The sequence below is a fragment of the Cuculus canorus genome, chromosome 12 (assembly GCF_017976375.1).
Source record: "Cuculus canorus isolate bCucCan1 chromosome 12, bCucCan1.pri, whole genome shotgun sequence".
Classification (NCBI taxonomy): Eukaryota; Metazoa; Chordata; class Aves; order Cuculiformes; family Cuculidae; genus Cuculus; species Cuculus canorus.
This window is the reverse complement of record NC_071412.1, coordinates 1,181,666-1,198,965: the sequence shown is the minus strand read 5'-3', so window position 1 is coordinate 1,198,965 and position 17,300 is coordinate 1,181,666. Positions and strand designations below refer to the sequence as shown.

The window sequence follows — 17,300 nt, the reverse complement described above, 5'->3', positions numbered from 1 at the left end:
TATTGACTGTCTGGTCATGAGCGTGTTGGGGTTTGAGGGTTTTTTAAGTGTTATTCCTTTAAAATATGGCATTAATAACTGTCGATTTATTGGAAAATGTAGCTGTTTGTAATTCGAACAAACATTTCTCAGTGGAAACCTATAGGTTCTGAGAACATAAACTTAAAGTAATCTGACCTTTAACAAATCTTCTGCTGAAGCTAATTTAAAAAAATTATTAGTTTGAAAATATACAGTAGACTGATATCTGTTAAAACCTTCTTGGGCCAGAAGTTTTCTATAAGATCGATTAAATCTACTATGATTAAAAATTTCTCTGACAGTGTTTAAGCTTTCGTTTTCTGAGTTGTCTAATGTAGGCTGCCTTTCACCTCAACTGTGAAGAATGTCTTTTAGTGAAAGAGATACATCTGCAGTGTGGTTTGGAGAGTACTGTGGAAGACCTATATCATTTACATGGTTGTACAATCATTTCCTCTGCCTTTGTGACACTGTTTATTATGTCAGAATCTGTGTGACTATTAAGTAAGAGAGTGCATCATCCACCTGCATTCCTTAAAATCTCCCTAATATGACTGATAAAGACAATTCCTTCTACCTTCATCGTTGAGCTATGCATAGCAAGCATTAATTTACCTTCTTATCAAACTGTGTTTCCAATATCATAAATCTGGAGGGGATAAATGTAGTTTTCTCCTTAGCTTGAAATAAAGGAAGGTGTGCACATTCACAGAGGTATGGCTGGTTTTGGTAGCTGTCTGTGCTATCTTGTATCCATGTTGATTTGTATTCCAGTTTTAGAAATTAAATTGTTGTAAAAATGCTTTATATGTAATAGGCTCAGTGATACCAATTTTCAGGTGGCAGAACCACCTTTCTTTGATTCTGCACGTTAAACTTCCCCTTGGGTTACATTCTGAACAAGATAAAATCCTTGAATTAAAACACAGTGAGAATAAGCTCACAGGATATTTCTAGTCTTGCTTCTGGTTTGTGACAAAATTATAATTTTCCAGCAAAGGCAGAAAGCTAAGATGGCAAACTCAATTCTTTTCATGAGACAGAATGGCACAGTAATCTGTTCCTCTGATTGAAACTCTTTGGCTAAACTGTCCAGCTACAATTTCCAACTCAACTAGAACGCACTAAGCCTTCCACTCTCCTCAGGTAGAGAAAGTAATTATATCTCATAAATTTGCACTACATACAAACTATGGTTTGAATTTAAGATGAGCACTTCCATGAGAAGCAGCACTAAGTAAGCTTGGATTCCGGATCCTGCATATCCTAAACTCCTCATGTCCTAAACTCCAGCTGTTCTTCCATGACATTCCTTTCCCAAGATTCTCAGCTCCTTCTCCCTATCTATACAATATGTCTATTCCTGAATCTGGAGGGGATAAATGTAGTTTTTTCCTTAGCTTGAAATAAAGGAAGGCGTGCACATTCACAGAGTTATGGCTGTTTTCAGTAGCTGTGTGTGGTTCGTATTTATGTTAATTTGTATTACAGTTTTAGAAAGCATTTGCTGTAAAAATGCTTTATATGTAATAGGCACAGTGATACTAATTTGCAGGTGGCAGCACCATCTTTCTTTGATTCTGCACATTAAACTTTCTGTTGGGTTCCATTCTGAGCAAGATAAAATCCTTGAATTAAAACACAATGAGAGCTGTAAATTTGAATTAATGTCATAACATGGTGTGACTTACCAGGCAAGGCTTGCACATCCTTAACAGGTGCTGAATCTTAGCAAGCTATTTAGAAACCTTGATCAAATTCTGTATGTTTGAAAGAACCAGAAACCAAACTTTAGTTTGAGGAGTCTTGCATCATCTTTGCCCCTATCTATGCAGACTTTACTGTGTGCTTAAAGTTTAGTTCACCTTGGATGCAAACACAGCAGAGAGAGGAAGTCACAGGGCTCCCGTTCTCTTACAGCCACAGGTCTTGCCTTATGCCAGCTCACATCCTCCTGCCCTGACTGTCTGTGGCACCATTTATAGCAAGGTCAGTCTCTTCACTCTCTCCATCCCCCTTTCCCCTCATGACCTGGTACTCCTATGTCAACGGACTTCACTTGTTTGCTCATTGCTTCTGCAGCTCAAAACCTTGTTTGCAGGCCAGAAAAGACAGATCACATGTTATATTAGTACTAGCAGATATGCCTAGTTCATAGGATGTGGAAGAGAGACTGATTTAAGAAGCAGAGCAAATATGTTTCTAAAAATGAAAAAAATATCTACAGCGTTTTCTTCTAGAGGCTATTCTCAGCCTAACTGGAATCATAGAATTATTAGGTTGGAAAAGACCTTAGAGATCATCAGCTCCGATCATACCTGTCCACTAAATCATGTCCCCAAGCACCCCAACCACCTTTTAAACACCTCCAAGGATGGGGACTCAACCACTCCCCTGGACAGCCTCTGACAGTGCCCGAGAACCCTATCTGCGAAGGAATATTTCCTAATGTCCAATCTAAACTTCCCATGAAGCGTGAGGCCATTCCCTCTTGTCCTGTCCCCTGTCACTTGGGAGAAGAGATCAACACTCACCTCTCTGCAACCTCCTTTCAGGTAGAATTAAAACACAGTGAGGATAAGCTCACAGAATGTTTCTAGTCCTGCTTTTAGTTTGTGACAAAATTATAGTCTTCCAGAAAAGGCAGAAAGCTAAGATAGCAAACTCAATTCTTTTCACGAGACAGAATGGCACAGTAATCTGTTCTTCTGATTGAAACTCCTTGGCCGAAATGTCCAGCTACAAGATCAAACTCAACTAGAACACACTAAGCCTTCCACTCTCCTCAGGCAGGCAAATCAATTATCTCATAAGTTGTGCACTACGTACAAACCATAGTTTGAATTTAAGATGAGCATTTCCATGAGAAGCAGCACTAAGTAAGCCTGGATTCCAGACCCTGCGTATCCTAAACTCCTCACATCCTAAACTCCAGCCGTGCTTCCATGATATTCCTGTCCCAAGATTCTCAGCTCCTTCTCCCTGTCTCTACAATTTGTCTATATTCCTGAATTACTCCATGACTTAGTGTCCCCATGGTACCCATGAATGTTCCAGCATGCTCTGGCTTCCTCGTGGACCTTACGCAAACCTTGCTAGACCATCCTCAGTCTGAGATCCGCTCCATGGTTTCTCTCCCCAGCCCTGCACTCCTGTCACCACCTCCCATCCGCTACCTAGCGTTTTTTGCCTTGCTCTGCACACACACTGTGACCATTTTAGGGGTATGCTGGTGTCCATGGACCAGCTGGGCTCATGGATCAGGGAGTGACTGGCCCAGGGCTGCTCTCTGCACCATGTGGAAAGCTGTTATTCTCCTGTGTTGGGTATCAGTGCTCAAACAAGATCAAATTCCAGCAGAAAAAAGTGTTCCGAGCTAAATGCATCCAAAAGGCCTGCATGAGTTGAACAAGCCAATCTTCTCTGAGTCTTCCTGTCTGGTTAGCAGTTTGCAGTCTCCAAATGATACAGCTAAGCTTTACGGATAAGTGAGGTACTAGAGTTAAATGTTTACTTCAACCCTATGCTAATGCAATATCAAAGGGTCTCTCTTCCCTATCCAGCTGTTGATTTGCAGAAAATGCAGGAATTTCATATTTTATACCTCTTTCTCTATGAAGTTGGATTTAAATTGGATCAAAAAGTTACAAAGAGAATGATTCTCTTTCTCTCACTCTTCTTCGTATGCACAAACATACCATGATTACAGCCCATGGAAACAAGACTAAAAAAACATTAGCAGTTCTAATTTACTTTAATACAATTCGTGCATTATCTATGACTTTGAAGTTCATCTCACTTCTAGTTAGACCATTTAAACAGGGCTTTATTTTAGGACTTAATGAAACACTGGTCCAAGAAGTCCTGACAGTTGAAGTTCAGATGTCAGGGTACCCACCAGTTACACAAATGATCTATGTTATGCCATTATTAGGAAAAGTTCTACCAACACATTTGCTGCCATTTTCTGAGTGGATGTGTCTCAGAAGCACAGTATGTGTATGCAGCATTTGCAATGATCTCAAGACTTCCACCAAAGTTTCCATCATCTAAACCGGTTATTCTTCCTTTCGGCACCTGGAAAAAACTACAAATACAATTTCAGACATAAATTTTCATCACAGAGTCCAAAACATAACTGTAGTCTAACTAACTAAGGACCTTTCCTTTTTCCCATGAAAAGAGACAATAACGGGAACTCAATCAACAAAGGAACCATCCATGCATGAAGCAAGTTTCAATATTTCAACTAATGCAAGTGACTGAACATCTTAATGAGGAACTTAAATTCACCAGAGGACTGTAATTCACTTGACTTCCAAATTACATTCTTCCAACTACTATTGCATGAATAGTGGTTGGACTCATAGACACTTGAGAAATTTGAACATACAGAACATTTCTTGATAATGCAACAGTGCAGTCTAATTGCTTAACTGATTTTCTTCCTTTTTCTTTCAAACTAGAGCTTATAGTTGTTTTTTTAACATCTATACAGTTTTAATGGAAAACAGCTATCAATAAAAACATTCATTATTAAAGAGAACATTTTTCTTTTCTGCTTATTTTGTGGTTCACTCTAGGTTTCTATTGCACATTTCAGTTTGGAATACATAGTTATGCCCAATCCACGTGGAGCTCCGGGGTTAGTGGTAGGTTTGCATCAACAGCAGTGCAATATTGATGATGTAGCTCATAACACCATATGGTCCTCTAGGGTGGCCTTAGCATAGTGACCTTTTTTCCTATATGTTAGCTAGAACTAAGAGACTGTTTGCTGAATCTAAGTTGGATTCCTTTTTCAGTGGAATAGCTTGGCAGCAGGTGGATGGGCCAGCAGCCACTTCCAAGCAGCGTGATTAAGATTTCCTGGCAACATAAGCAATAACTGGCAAAAGAGACAGAAGGGGCCATCTATCTGCGTATGCCAAGACTGGGTGATAAAGTTCAATGCTTTGGCAACAGGCCAAATGCGAATTATAATTCTTGCAAAAAAAAAAAAAATAATAATTTAATGCCAATGTTCCAAGTAAAAAAATTACCACTTTCACACTTTGTAGCCTTTCTTACAGAAAAGTGTATTGTTTTATAAGTATTATTACTATGATATCTTTCTTGCTTGTTCCTTTTAATTTTTAAAAAATTGTTACAATTGGTAATATCCCCCAGAAGCATTAACTCTGCAGGACTGCGCTCTCTTACACATACCCACTATGATCAGCCAACAAAAGCTTTTGCTGGTGCCAAAATTCTTCTAAGTCAACGCGGTTGCTTTCTGGATGTGGAAACAGGAAGTGTTGCCTAAAAATCATAGAATGGTTTGAGTTGGAAAAGGACCTTAAAGGTCATCCAGTTCCAACTCCCCTGCCATGGGGAGGGACACCTCCCACTGGCTCAGGCTGCCCAAGGCCCATCCAACCTGGCCTGAACACCTCCAGGGATGGGGCAGCCACAGCTTCCCTGGGCAACCTGGGCCAGGGCCTCACCACCCTCACAGGAAAAAATTTCTTCTTAATAGCTAATCTAAATCTTCCTCTTACAGCTTAAAACTGTTGCCTCGCGTCCTGTCCCTGCACTCCCCAATCAAGAGCCCCTCCCCAGCTTTCCTGTAGGCCCCCTTTAAGTACTGGAAGCTGCTCTAAGGTCTCCTTGGAGCCTTCTCTTCTCCAGGCTGAGCAACCCCAACTCTCTCAGCCTGTCCTCGTACAGGAGGTGCTCCAGCCCTCTGATCATCTTCATTGCTTCCTCAGGAACCATTCCAACAGGTCCATGTCCTTCCTGTGCTGAGGACTCCAGAACTGAAGGCAGAACTGACCTTTCTTTGGAATTTCAAAATTGTTATAAAAATACAAATAATTAAATTCTAGCACTTTTTTGTCTGAAAGCTCATAAGAAATTATATTTATTATCTAATAGTGTAGTATGTTGATTAGTTAGATTTCCAGTTGATTATTTTCTGTGTTTTGGTGAAGTAGAATAGCTAGTTTTCATATTTATGTCACTTCGTACTTTTAACTTCAAACGATAGTGCTAACGCCTTCGAAGTTTCCTTTTTTAGGTGCTGGCAACAGGAAGGGAAGGAACGAGGGAGAAACTCTGATCTTATTTTTAAGGGGGAATTGTTTGAACAATTTTTATTCACTACAGACAAAATAATTTTTGGCAATGCTTTCACCCCAGAGAGAGGAACTTCTTCACGATGAGGGTGGTGAGGCCCTGGCCCAGGTTGCCCAGGGAAGCTGTGGCTGCCCCATCCTTGGAGGTCTTCCAGGCCAGGTTGGATGGGCCTTGGGCAGCCTGAGCCAGTGGGAGGTGTCCCTGCCCATGGCAGGGGGGTTGGAACTGGATGATCTTTAAGGTCCCTTCCATAAGGTCCCTTCCACCCCAAACTATTCTATGATTCTATGATTCTATGATTCTATGATTCTATGATTCTATGATTCTATGATTCTATGATATAAGAATCCCCCAAACCTTCTGCAGGTGTTGAATCAAGTCCTTAGTAGCTACTTGAATTCTTTTTTTAATGCCTAATCCTAGGCTCCAGTCCCTATCCATGCTGCCTTATCACGCTTCTGCTATTCACTACAGTTGGCAGTTTGCAGACCTTTCAAATATCTGTACAATTTCGTAATTGATACTGTCTAAAATAGTTTAAGTTGATGACAACATATAGATTGCCACCTAGACAACAGTGCCAAGAAAAATTATAAGCAGCCCTAATTGCATTCCTTGTGTTTATGCAAATGAGAGTAAGCTGGATGCAGCATGACATATAGCAGAGACTCACCATGAAAAACAAGACTTTCACAGACTATATCTGTGCAGGATTCCCCAAATCTGCTCTTCAAGTTGAGGATCAGCTGCAACCAGGAGAAAGGAGTCTTCTCTGACATTTGAAAGCAAACCAAAAGCAGTTTTTGTATATTTTTCAAGAAGCAATGAAGAGTTTACCAGACAAGATCATAGAATCATAGAATCACCAGGTTGGAAAAGACCTCTTAGATCATCAAGTCCAACCATTCCTATCTGCCACTAAACCATGTCCCTGAGCACCTCATCTACTGGTCTTTTAGATACCTCTGGGGATGGTGACTCCCTCCCCTCCCTGGGCAGCCTCTGCCAGGGCCCAATGACCCTTTCTTTGAAAAATTTTTTCCTGATGTCCAGTCTTAGAACTTAGAATATTAATACAAAAATCTCAGTTAACAGCAGAATGCATTAATGCCTGTACACCTGCAGTGCTAGAAACTACACAAAGCCGGCTTGCCCATCATTTAAAAATCTGCTATGCTCTTTTTCCATCCTGCTTACCTGGGAACAGATACCAAAACTTTTTCTTTTAATTGGGAACAGTTTTTTTGTAAGGGACATAATAAATCATTGCTCTCTTAGATGACATCAAAGAGTCATGGAAGCTGAGATTCTAAAATGCGGTGTTTGTAAGAGAAATCTTTGTCTATAGCTTGCCCAATTATGCTCTAAAAAGGTTCCTAGGCAAAAAACGGTAGTGTGCAGTGCTGAAATTACTCTTCTGTGTTTCATTGATTACTTTGATTGCAATTCTGCCATCTTCACTCATACCAAGTAGTAAGTGCTCCATTATCCCCGAGCTTGCTAGCAGATTACAGTACTTTGTGAAATAACAGTGACAGCATCGTCTTCACCAGTATCCGAGTTGGTTCCAGTAGATATTGCTCTCTAGTGCCCATCAAGGTCAATACAGAAAAAAGAAATACTGAAAGCATTCTTCCAGCCAATAAATAACTTTTCAAATGCCATCAAACATACATAGAACACGTACTAAACATGAGATTTTGCTTACGACACATGAACTGGCAACTATCAGCTTCTATTCTACACCATTAGAATGCCCACAGAGCGCACTGGAATGTTTCCACATTTTTCTGAGGGCACAGATGCCTTTAGGATTCACCTTCTCCAAAACCTTCACATGCCTTTCCTCTCCACCAGAAGTCTACCTCCATCCCAGTAGCAAACCTTTCACTTTTTCCTGGAGAGAGGAGTTCTGCACAATCCTCATGCATGCCATTTTACAGACTTGGTCTCTTTCCACACGCTCTGCGACCAGAATGCAATCTTTAATTTTTAATGTGTTAATTTAAAGGAACTGTAACATTTTGGAGAAACTTCAGCCAAGAAATGTGTCTTTCAGCACACTCTGGCTTGGTAGTGTCAGCATTTCTTGTGAACACAACAGAGATTCTTAACTGAAGCAAATGGACAAAACTTCCAGTCTTTGATCCAGTTCCCAGAACAGACTGTTGTGCTGCTTACTATTTTAATCTTCCTAAGTCATAGCTCAGATTAAGTGGCAATGGGAAGGTCTGCTGGCTACTATGTACTTTTCTACGTTTAATTTTAGGTAGCAGAAATCAAAATAAGTACTGCAGAGGTTCATAGAGAATACAAATAAAAGCAGGAGTGTGACATATTATTCCATCCAAGAGGAGTGTTTTCACCTCCTTTCTCCCAAACCCACCTTTAGAAATTTAGTAAATTCAGAGAGTTTGCACTTTGGTTTTGTTTTTCCTTTTATGATTCTGCTTCCGTTTCTATCTTTCTGGTCCAGTTTATGAAGATTGTCTATGTGTGTAAAAAATCTTCACCTTTACAAAACATTAAGTGCTAATCAATTAATTCCATTTAGAGCACCCACACGGCCTTAAGATCTATCTAGCCATTCGTTAAAATGAAATGTTACTTCCCTGAATACCATCAAACAGCTGATATTTATGGACCTACCAGAATTACTTAAGGTGGTATTTACTTTCCATCCCTGAATCATCAATGTCAGTTCTTAAGCTGGGTTAAAACAAAAAATCACTTCTGGCTTTGGATACTTTGAATATGAGCATCCTGATGCGCAGAAATGAGCTGAATTCCGAGACATCTGAGAGTTACACATCATCAACTCGGGAACTCGGTACTCTTGAGCTCGGGACTTCTCACAACATAGGCATCAAATCAGCATTTAGGACTCTGCATCCCCAGCACATTGTTGCTCCTGATGTCCTCTTTAGACATTCTGGACCAAGTCCAGAGTAAACTGAACATATGAGTCTTTAGGAAGGGATTGAGTATTTCTTTTATGGTTATGTAGTAAACTTTTTAAAGTAACAATTCAGCCACTGTCTACCTGTATTTTTATTTTTCACGGTAAACACAGCCACACAACTTGACTGTTGTACTACAGAAATCTCCAGAGCCCTAAAATTTCAAGATGGAAGATTGTGTGTTTCAGATATTCCTTTTTTATATTAGGATATTCTTTGATTTTAGCTTAAGTAAAATAAATAATGATTGAAATTACTCTAAGTAAAATCAGTTTTCATTAAAGCTGGCAGTAGAAATCCCCTTGGATTTTCTGTCAGCTGCCACTGCTTGGAAATGTATACATTGATGGTATATCGTATGGTTTTGGATGGTGTGGGTAGTTGGAAAACACAGTAAACCTACATTTTACCTCTTGCTGTGCAGCAAGTTATTCCTTCAGTCCATAACTGTGTTACTGAGCAAGTTTAAGAGACTGGAATAAGGCAATCAAATATGAGACTCCACCTAGAGCATTCTGTCCAGTTCTGGAATCCCCAACATAAGAAGGATATGAAGTGGTTGGAATGGGTCCAGAGGAGGCTACAAGGATCATCGAGGGCTGGAGCACCTCCCATACAAGGACAGGCTGAGAAGTAGAGGTTGTTCAGCCTGGAGAAGAGAAGGCTCTGAGGAGATCTTATAGTGACCTTCCAGTACCTAAAGGGGCTACAAGAAAGCTGGGGAGGGACTTTGTATAAAGGCAAGGAGTGATAGGATGAGGGGGAATGGCTTTAAATTGAAGAGGGGCAGAGTTAGACTGGACATCAGGAGGAATTTCTTCACACTGAGGGTGGTGAGGCCCTGGCCCAGGCTGCCCAGGGAAGCTGTGGCTGCCCCATCCCTGGAGGTGTTCCAGGCCAGGTTGGATGGGCCTTGGGCAGCCTGAGCCAGTGGGAGGTGTCCCTGCCCATGGCAGGGAGGTGGGGCTGGATGACCTTTAATGTTCCTTCCAACTCAAACCATTCTGTGATGCTATGAATAGCCCTTGCTATTTGATTTTTAGGATGTCCTTTAACAGTATAACCAGAATGGGAATAAGGACATGAGTTTTGCTGAATTAAGAATCGAAAAGAAAACCAAATATTTATATTAACACAACAGAAGGGGTGACATTCCACATCTGTCCAGCTCTGAGGAAAATCTAGGCCTCAAATATTTGATTTTCTTATTTTGTACTTAACCAGTGTTTGGTGATGACAGATGTTTTAAAGATAAAGGAAAAGGTTGTTGCTCATTACACACTTAGTGACATTAAAAGCTGAAGGAGCCCTTGCCTCGGGCCACTGTTGCAAGTAATTCAGGAACCTCTCCATTGTGCCAGCAGACCTACTTGTAGCAAAACAACTTGTAAACTGATCTAGTTGAAAAATAATCCTATATTTTCTCCTGGTGATCCTACTTTTGAGCTGGATCAGTGCCTTGATCTTGTTCACTGTGCAGCACGGAAGCCACATGTCTGGTTAGGAACTAAAGGCCCGAACCACCGAGCTCTCTTTTTTTTTAATTTGTCTATTAATTTATTTATTCTTTTTAATTTTATTTTAAGTTTTTATCCTCAATTAAAAAAAAAATGCAGTCTACCATATCAAGCTTCCAATCATCGAATTTAGGAATAATACAATTTGAAAAAAACTGAAACCATTATACATTTTACAACTGAGTAAGCAGTGGGAATGGCGTTGCTGGAGTTGACAATTCTCACGTTCAGCCCAGGTGCATTAATATATTGATTTTTCCAAAAATTCCCCTAAATTCTAAAGACTACAACGACAAGATTCTGATGTCATTTGTCATTTACGTCATTACCCAACTTTGGGTAATGCCAGTGGTTTCTGTGAAGCATTCTCCAATGTTTCTTGTGTAAGAGAAAACAGAATTTAATCTTTGCTTTTCTGTGTATGGCTACAGAGATTTTATTCACAAATCCTGGCTTTATTAGCACTTTAAAGACCCTTCCCCTCCTCTAATTGATTCATTTCCAAAAATCACTTTAGCAAAAGAAAGATAAGTCAGAAGAAAAACTAATTTATCATTCTGAAAACAGCTCTTAGATAATTGTATTATTTTTTTCTGGCTACTGTTACTAATATTTACATTGGAAAGGTCTAGGGAAATCTCCTTGCAAATACAATTGTTTTCTGCACCACCAGCAACCTATTAGCCAGCTAAAATAAAAGTCTACCTCAGAGATTTTTGGATGCTTTCTCAAGTTAAAGCTTTCCTTTTCCCCAGCCCTGCTGTAATATTGCAGCAAACTAACCGTGGAAAAAGTCCTCAAATTTGAGAGAAAAGGTTTAATTACATATAATCCAATTGCTATTCTAATAACTTTCTTATTATTATTTCTGCTTTTAACAAGGCTATTTAGCCCACAAAAGAAAACCCTCTAATAATTGAATTCTGGTACCGCATTTTTGAGAAATCTCTTTGCCTTTTTTCCTCTTGATTCTCCAACACCACTCACATCTCTTTCATTCACACACAAGAATTCACTTCATTAATTGTGTGTGATCACAGAAACATGAAGGCATGGGCTCCCTAATCAGACACATGCACAGAAACAAAATCTCTATCCTTCAAGGACAGAGTAATTTCTGTCAGGCATTTTAAAGCCAAGGCAGGTCACTGAAGTTATTATTAGCTCTAATTAGCACTCCCACAAGCTGTTGAATTCTTTACCTGCAGCCAAAGGGCGCTCAATATGGTGCAGAATTTGCTAACATCTTTGAAAGAATCAGAGAAATAGCTCCTCTTTAGAAGCCCATGAATAGGCTTTTGGGGAAATTATGTCTGATCCATGTACCGAATGATCTCTAGAAGCAAAGATATGATGAAAACTGTCCCAAAAGAAAGGAATTCTACAAACTCTTAAACAGAATCTTAATGAGAAAAGGAGGACATCTGGCCTTACTTATAGTGGTGCTGTGTTCTAGACTTTTTAGCAGGTTATAGGCAAATAATTCACACCTCACCTCAGTTACAACACTCTTCTTTTGAGTTAGTATTTTATGTAGGACTTCGAAGATAAGTCTGTATGAAAATGGAATTTTTCCCCTTGTCAGCAGCCCCCCCTTGAGAATTAGAGACATCTGAACAGAACCACAGAGCTGCAAATAAAATACTGCCCCTAATTGTGAAATTGGTGAACTGATGGAAGCCCAGTCAGCCACCACTTTTGTATGTTAGGCACATTTCTAACAAAGTGCTGTAACGAGGAAGCCTGGTAATAGCTCTCATTACTGAAAAGCACTGATACATAGAAGTATCTATTTGAAAGAGAGGAGAAAAAAAATTGTACTAAAACAGCTATTTTAGGTCTGCAAAATAATTCACAGTATGACCTTTAGTCTAGAGATAGATTTTCTACAAAACTAAGCAAAATTGTACCAGGCGTCATGAAATAGCATATTCTAAAAAGTAAAATATTTAACGTTGACCCTAATATGTAGGAACTGGCCTCCTGGCCTGAAAGGATTCACCTCCAAAAACAAGCCACTATCCTTTACTGTGAGAAGCTGGAAACAATGGAAAGTCTTAAAACATACAGGCAAAATGGGTCTTCAACTACCATTCCTTGCAAAAGTGAAAAGCAGAGCATGAGAGACAAGGAATAAACCCTGCTAGGATTGCAAAAGTTCAAGGCCCAGCTCAGCACAGCTCTTCATTAGCCGGACGTGCGACCCACCTGCTGAACGCTAACAATGGGTAGCGTCCAGATGGGCTTCTCTGGGTCCCTCTGTGTTCAGTTCTGGACCCCTCACCACAAGAAGGATGTTGAGGCTCTGGAGTGTGTCCAGAGAAGAGCAACAAAGCTGGTGAGGGGCTGGAGAACAAGTCTGACGAGGAGCGGCTGAGAGAGCTGGGGTTGTTTAGCCTGGAGAAGAGGAGGCTGAGGGGAGACCTTATTACTCTCTACAACTACCTGAAAGGAGGTTGTGGAGAGGAGGGAGCTGGGCTCTTCTCCCAAGTGACAGGGGACAGGACAAGGGGGAATGGCCTGAAGCTCCGTCAGGGGAGGGTCAGGTTGGATATCAGAAAAAAATTCTTCACAGTAAGAGTCATCGGGCACTGGAACAGCTGCCCAGGGAGGGGGTCGAGTCACCTTCCCTGGAGGTGTTTGAGGAACGGGTGGATGAAGTGCTGAGGGACATGGTTTAGGGAGTGTTAGGAATGGTTGGACTCGATGATCCAATGGGTCCTTTCCAACCTGGTGATTCTGTGATTCTGTGATTCTGTGTCCACCACGGAGAGGCTGTAACTTCACCACAAGCTCCACTTGGCAATTCCTTCTCATCTTGTAGGCATTTTCATGCAGGCACGTGTCAAACCACAGAGCTGGGAATAAGGACCCCGGGATCTACATCAGTCCCTTCCACGGGCTACAACGCATCACACTTAGCAGCTGCAATGGTCAGCAAGTCCCTTTCGACTTTATTGCAACTTTAAAGTACTGTTCCAAATCTAAAGAGAAACTCCACAACTCCAAAGCACCAGTAATGTTAATGGGTACAGTCTTAGCATGATAAGTATTACTACCTCTGCTTTAAATTAGACTCAAAAAAAACCCACACTTCTGGGCACTATCAGACAGTATTTAGTGCCAGGACTGGAATCCCTATCTTTAGCCTCCTCGTCCCATTCTTGAAGCCATTTTCTCTGTTACACTGCAGACAATATATTTCCTCTAAGAGTAATATACAAATAGCATCCAAGTTCTGTCTTCACCCCCTGTCAGTAACAGATGAATCAAGGTCACTGCTTTTTTATTTGTGATATTCTCTCTTCGAAAAGGAAGTGCCACGAACTGAGACGTGACACTAACTGCCGATGAAGTCTGCCATTTTCCACAATTTGCAACAATGCACGTTCATAGAATTTTCATTATTTAGACACTCGATTTTCTGACATCAGGGCACATCTACAAGTTACATATCTGGCAATGCAAAAATCATATTACCTATTTCCTTCAGTACCATGCCACCAACTGAAGGGTGAAATAATTGTCTGGAAGTGCATTGGGCTATGTCATTCTGCTAAATTAATTAAGATAATGGAAATTCTGGAACTAATTCCTTAGACATCAAACTAAAATCAAGCCTTTTAAGCACTATGATAGAAATTAATGTCAAACGTATCAGAAACACTTCCCTTCATGGTTGCAATAAGACAAACATCTCTACAGGAACAGTCATTGCTGACCCATAATAAACTCTCAGAAAGGAAAAGAACAAAGTTTTCTAACTGATTGTGATGATTCTAACACAATTGGCTCACTGACAAGTTATTTATGAGGTTACAAAGTTAAGTATAAGTTGTCAAGCACTGATAGTATAATAGGACCTTGGCACACCTTGGACGTATGTTTAGAGGTTCCATTTACCAAATAAGTAGGAGCTGGACAGATTCAAAGAATGAGAACAGTGTGCATTTTAAGAGACATTATGTATAATTTTCAGCTAGTGTTTCAACAACAACAGAAAAAAAATAGTAGAATTTGAGAACTGAAAACAAAAATGCATACAAAAATCACTTTTTCTTTTGTTAATGCGACACCAGAGACTCTGACTCCGGTATCTCAAGACTAGAAGGCGCGTGTACTACCCTGTTCACTGAACAATTTTAAAATTAAAATATCCAAATGTATTTCATGTTTTTATAAGCAAACAAAACTCAGCTGAGTATGTGCAATGATGTTTCACTCACCATTTAACTCATTAAGGATTATTCATATTATCTCTAAGTCACTTTCACTAAATTAAGAGAGCCATACGTTGCTGTCACATCTTTGAACTTTCTCTGTATTTTTTAGCATATATCAATTCAAATGATTAAGGCATTAAACATACTTTAGTGCAACAGCTGTTAGCTTGGAGGAGGAATCTGACCCTATAAGAAACTGCTTGGGCATGTTCTGATATTTATCTGACATTTTCAGTCAGCCAATACGTCTCTTAGTGAACCTGGAGGGTCAACATGATAAACACAGCAAGAAAATCCAGGGGATTATTAAGTACATCAAGAAGAAACAATTATAGAATTCCAGACTTGGCTTTTCACACTAAATCTCTAACATCGAGCTATCCAACCATCTTCTCTTCGTTATCATTTTTGAAAAAGATGAGGAAAACAATGCTGAGGTAGCTATGTTTTAAAAGAATACTTTAAAATTAGTCTTTAGCAAAACTATTTTGCATTTGAAGAACATAATCTTTACTGCTCTTAGGAAAGTTTATCTATCAGAAAAATCACTTTTCCCTTTTTCATCAGTAACTTACAATGCGTCACTTCACACGGGCCTCCACACAAAGTGATTGCACTTCTTGTTGTCCGCTCATCCCGGAATCAGATGGCAAGCAGAATTCTAAAGGGCAAGAGTTGTTTGTAGTTGCCACTCTTACTAAACCCAAACATTCCAATCCTTCAAATTTTAAAACTATTCTCTCTGTTCACTTTCAGTTTACCTGTTAGGAACCACACACACAAAATGCTTGATGGAATAGGCCCAGCTTTTTCTTTAACAATGTATTTTTTAACAATGTTTTTTTTACAGTCAGGGGAAGAGTGATCAAAAGCAGTAGATGAAATTCTACATAAAAGCCTAAATGCATCATTCTTACCTGATCACTAGGGTTCCCTTGACCTGTTCAAGTCCAATGATTCTTGGCAGTTTGCTCCATTCCATAAAAATCCCATGATATCCAAATTCCAGTGACGTCTCCATTTCTATCAAGCTTGTTCCTGGAAAGAATATAATCCAGTCAAAGGAAGGAACTTGTTTGACTTGAGAAGAGACTTGTTTGACAGGTTTAAATTTAGGTTTTGTAAAAATATAGGCATTTCCCACTGTCTCCAGACCTGACCCGTAAGTAAGAAAACAGAAAGGCAATTCCTGAACACATGATGTGAAGATTAAGCTCCTGGAATCAGGCTACACTCTTGACATCCCTACCAAGTTCTTAAATAAGAGAAACTATGTAATTCTCGGAAAAGTTTCTTGCATTGTAAAGCACTTAGATAAAATATGCATGTTCTTAACTAGAACTTCTAAAAAAAAACTTTTCCTTTATTATAGTAGAGGCTGTCTGACAGTGCTGTTTGCAACATGGTAGCCAAATGGGTGAAAAAGACAGATGAGGCTCATTTTATTTAATCTATTATTTCTTCTTTTAAAGATATTTTTTATTTCTTCTCCACTAGCAGCTATTTGTCTTGTTATAGAGTCTTGTAACTCCATCATTGATCAGATATAGATTACGTCTACTGCAAGAAGTCCTACCGTGCAATACGAGTAGGTCTGTACGGCAAGACATTTGGTGTTAAACAACAACATGACCCCACTACGGACCTCTGTATGAGGGGAGTGGTGGGAATTACTTTGGATTGGTTCTAGTCTACTTCTGTGCGTGAATGGCCATCAGAAGCTACAGCAGGAATAGTCCTGGAATGCAGGTTTTGGTGTGGATTAAACTGTAAGGAATCTGCTTCATGAGCCCCCAGATCACCTCAGAATACGAACGTATGCATGTTAAAATCAGGAGATTTGCTTTAAAAATGCACTCCCAGCCAACTGATTTCTGTGACGTATCCCCTATGAAGTATACTTTTCTTCCTAGGAAGGCTACGTTTAGCAGTTCTGATTTAAATACAAAAACAAAAAAAAAAAAAAAAAAAAAAGGGAGAGGAGAGGAGAGGAGAGGAGAGGAGAGGAGAGGAGAGGAGAGGAGAGGAGAGGAGAGGAGAGGAGAGGAGAGGAGAGGAGAGGAGAGGAGAGGAGAGGAGAGGAGAGGAGAGGAGAGGAGAGGAGAGGAGAGGAGAGGAGAGGAGAGGAGAGGAGAGGAGAGGAGAGGAGAGGAGAGGAGAGGAGAGGAGAGGGGGAGTGAGACAAACTGTTGGGTGAATAATGTTGGGTGAATGAAGCCACTTGATCCCAGCCAACAGACAGCTCTACGCTTGCTTTCTACTACACATGCTTTCTCATTGCGGGGCTCTGGAGAATAGCTGGTACCACAGAAAAAAACAAGACAAAGTCTCCACAGTCAGGATTGAGGCTCATTTAAAATAACTTTGAAATGCAGTCATATCCCTAAGACTCCATCTTTGATTTACTTTATGATGAGCTCGATTCTTCCTAAACCTATTTATAAACTCTTCCACCTTATGCA

The 17,300-nt window shown here is 40.0% G+C and overlaps 1 protein-coding gene across 3 annotated transcripts in view; it reads left to right on the top strand.

The window, feature by feature from the left end:
* LIPC (lipase C, hepatic type) overlaps positions 1-17,300 on the top strand; it is a 74,699-nt gene that overhangs the window by 7,853 nt on the left and 49,546 nt on the right. The gene's annotated exons all lie outside the window — the stretch shown is intronic.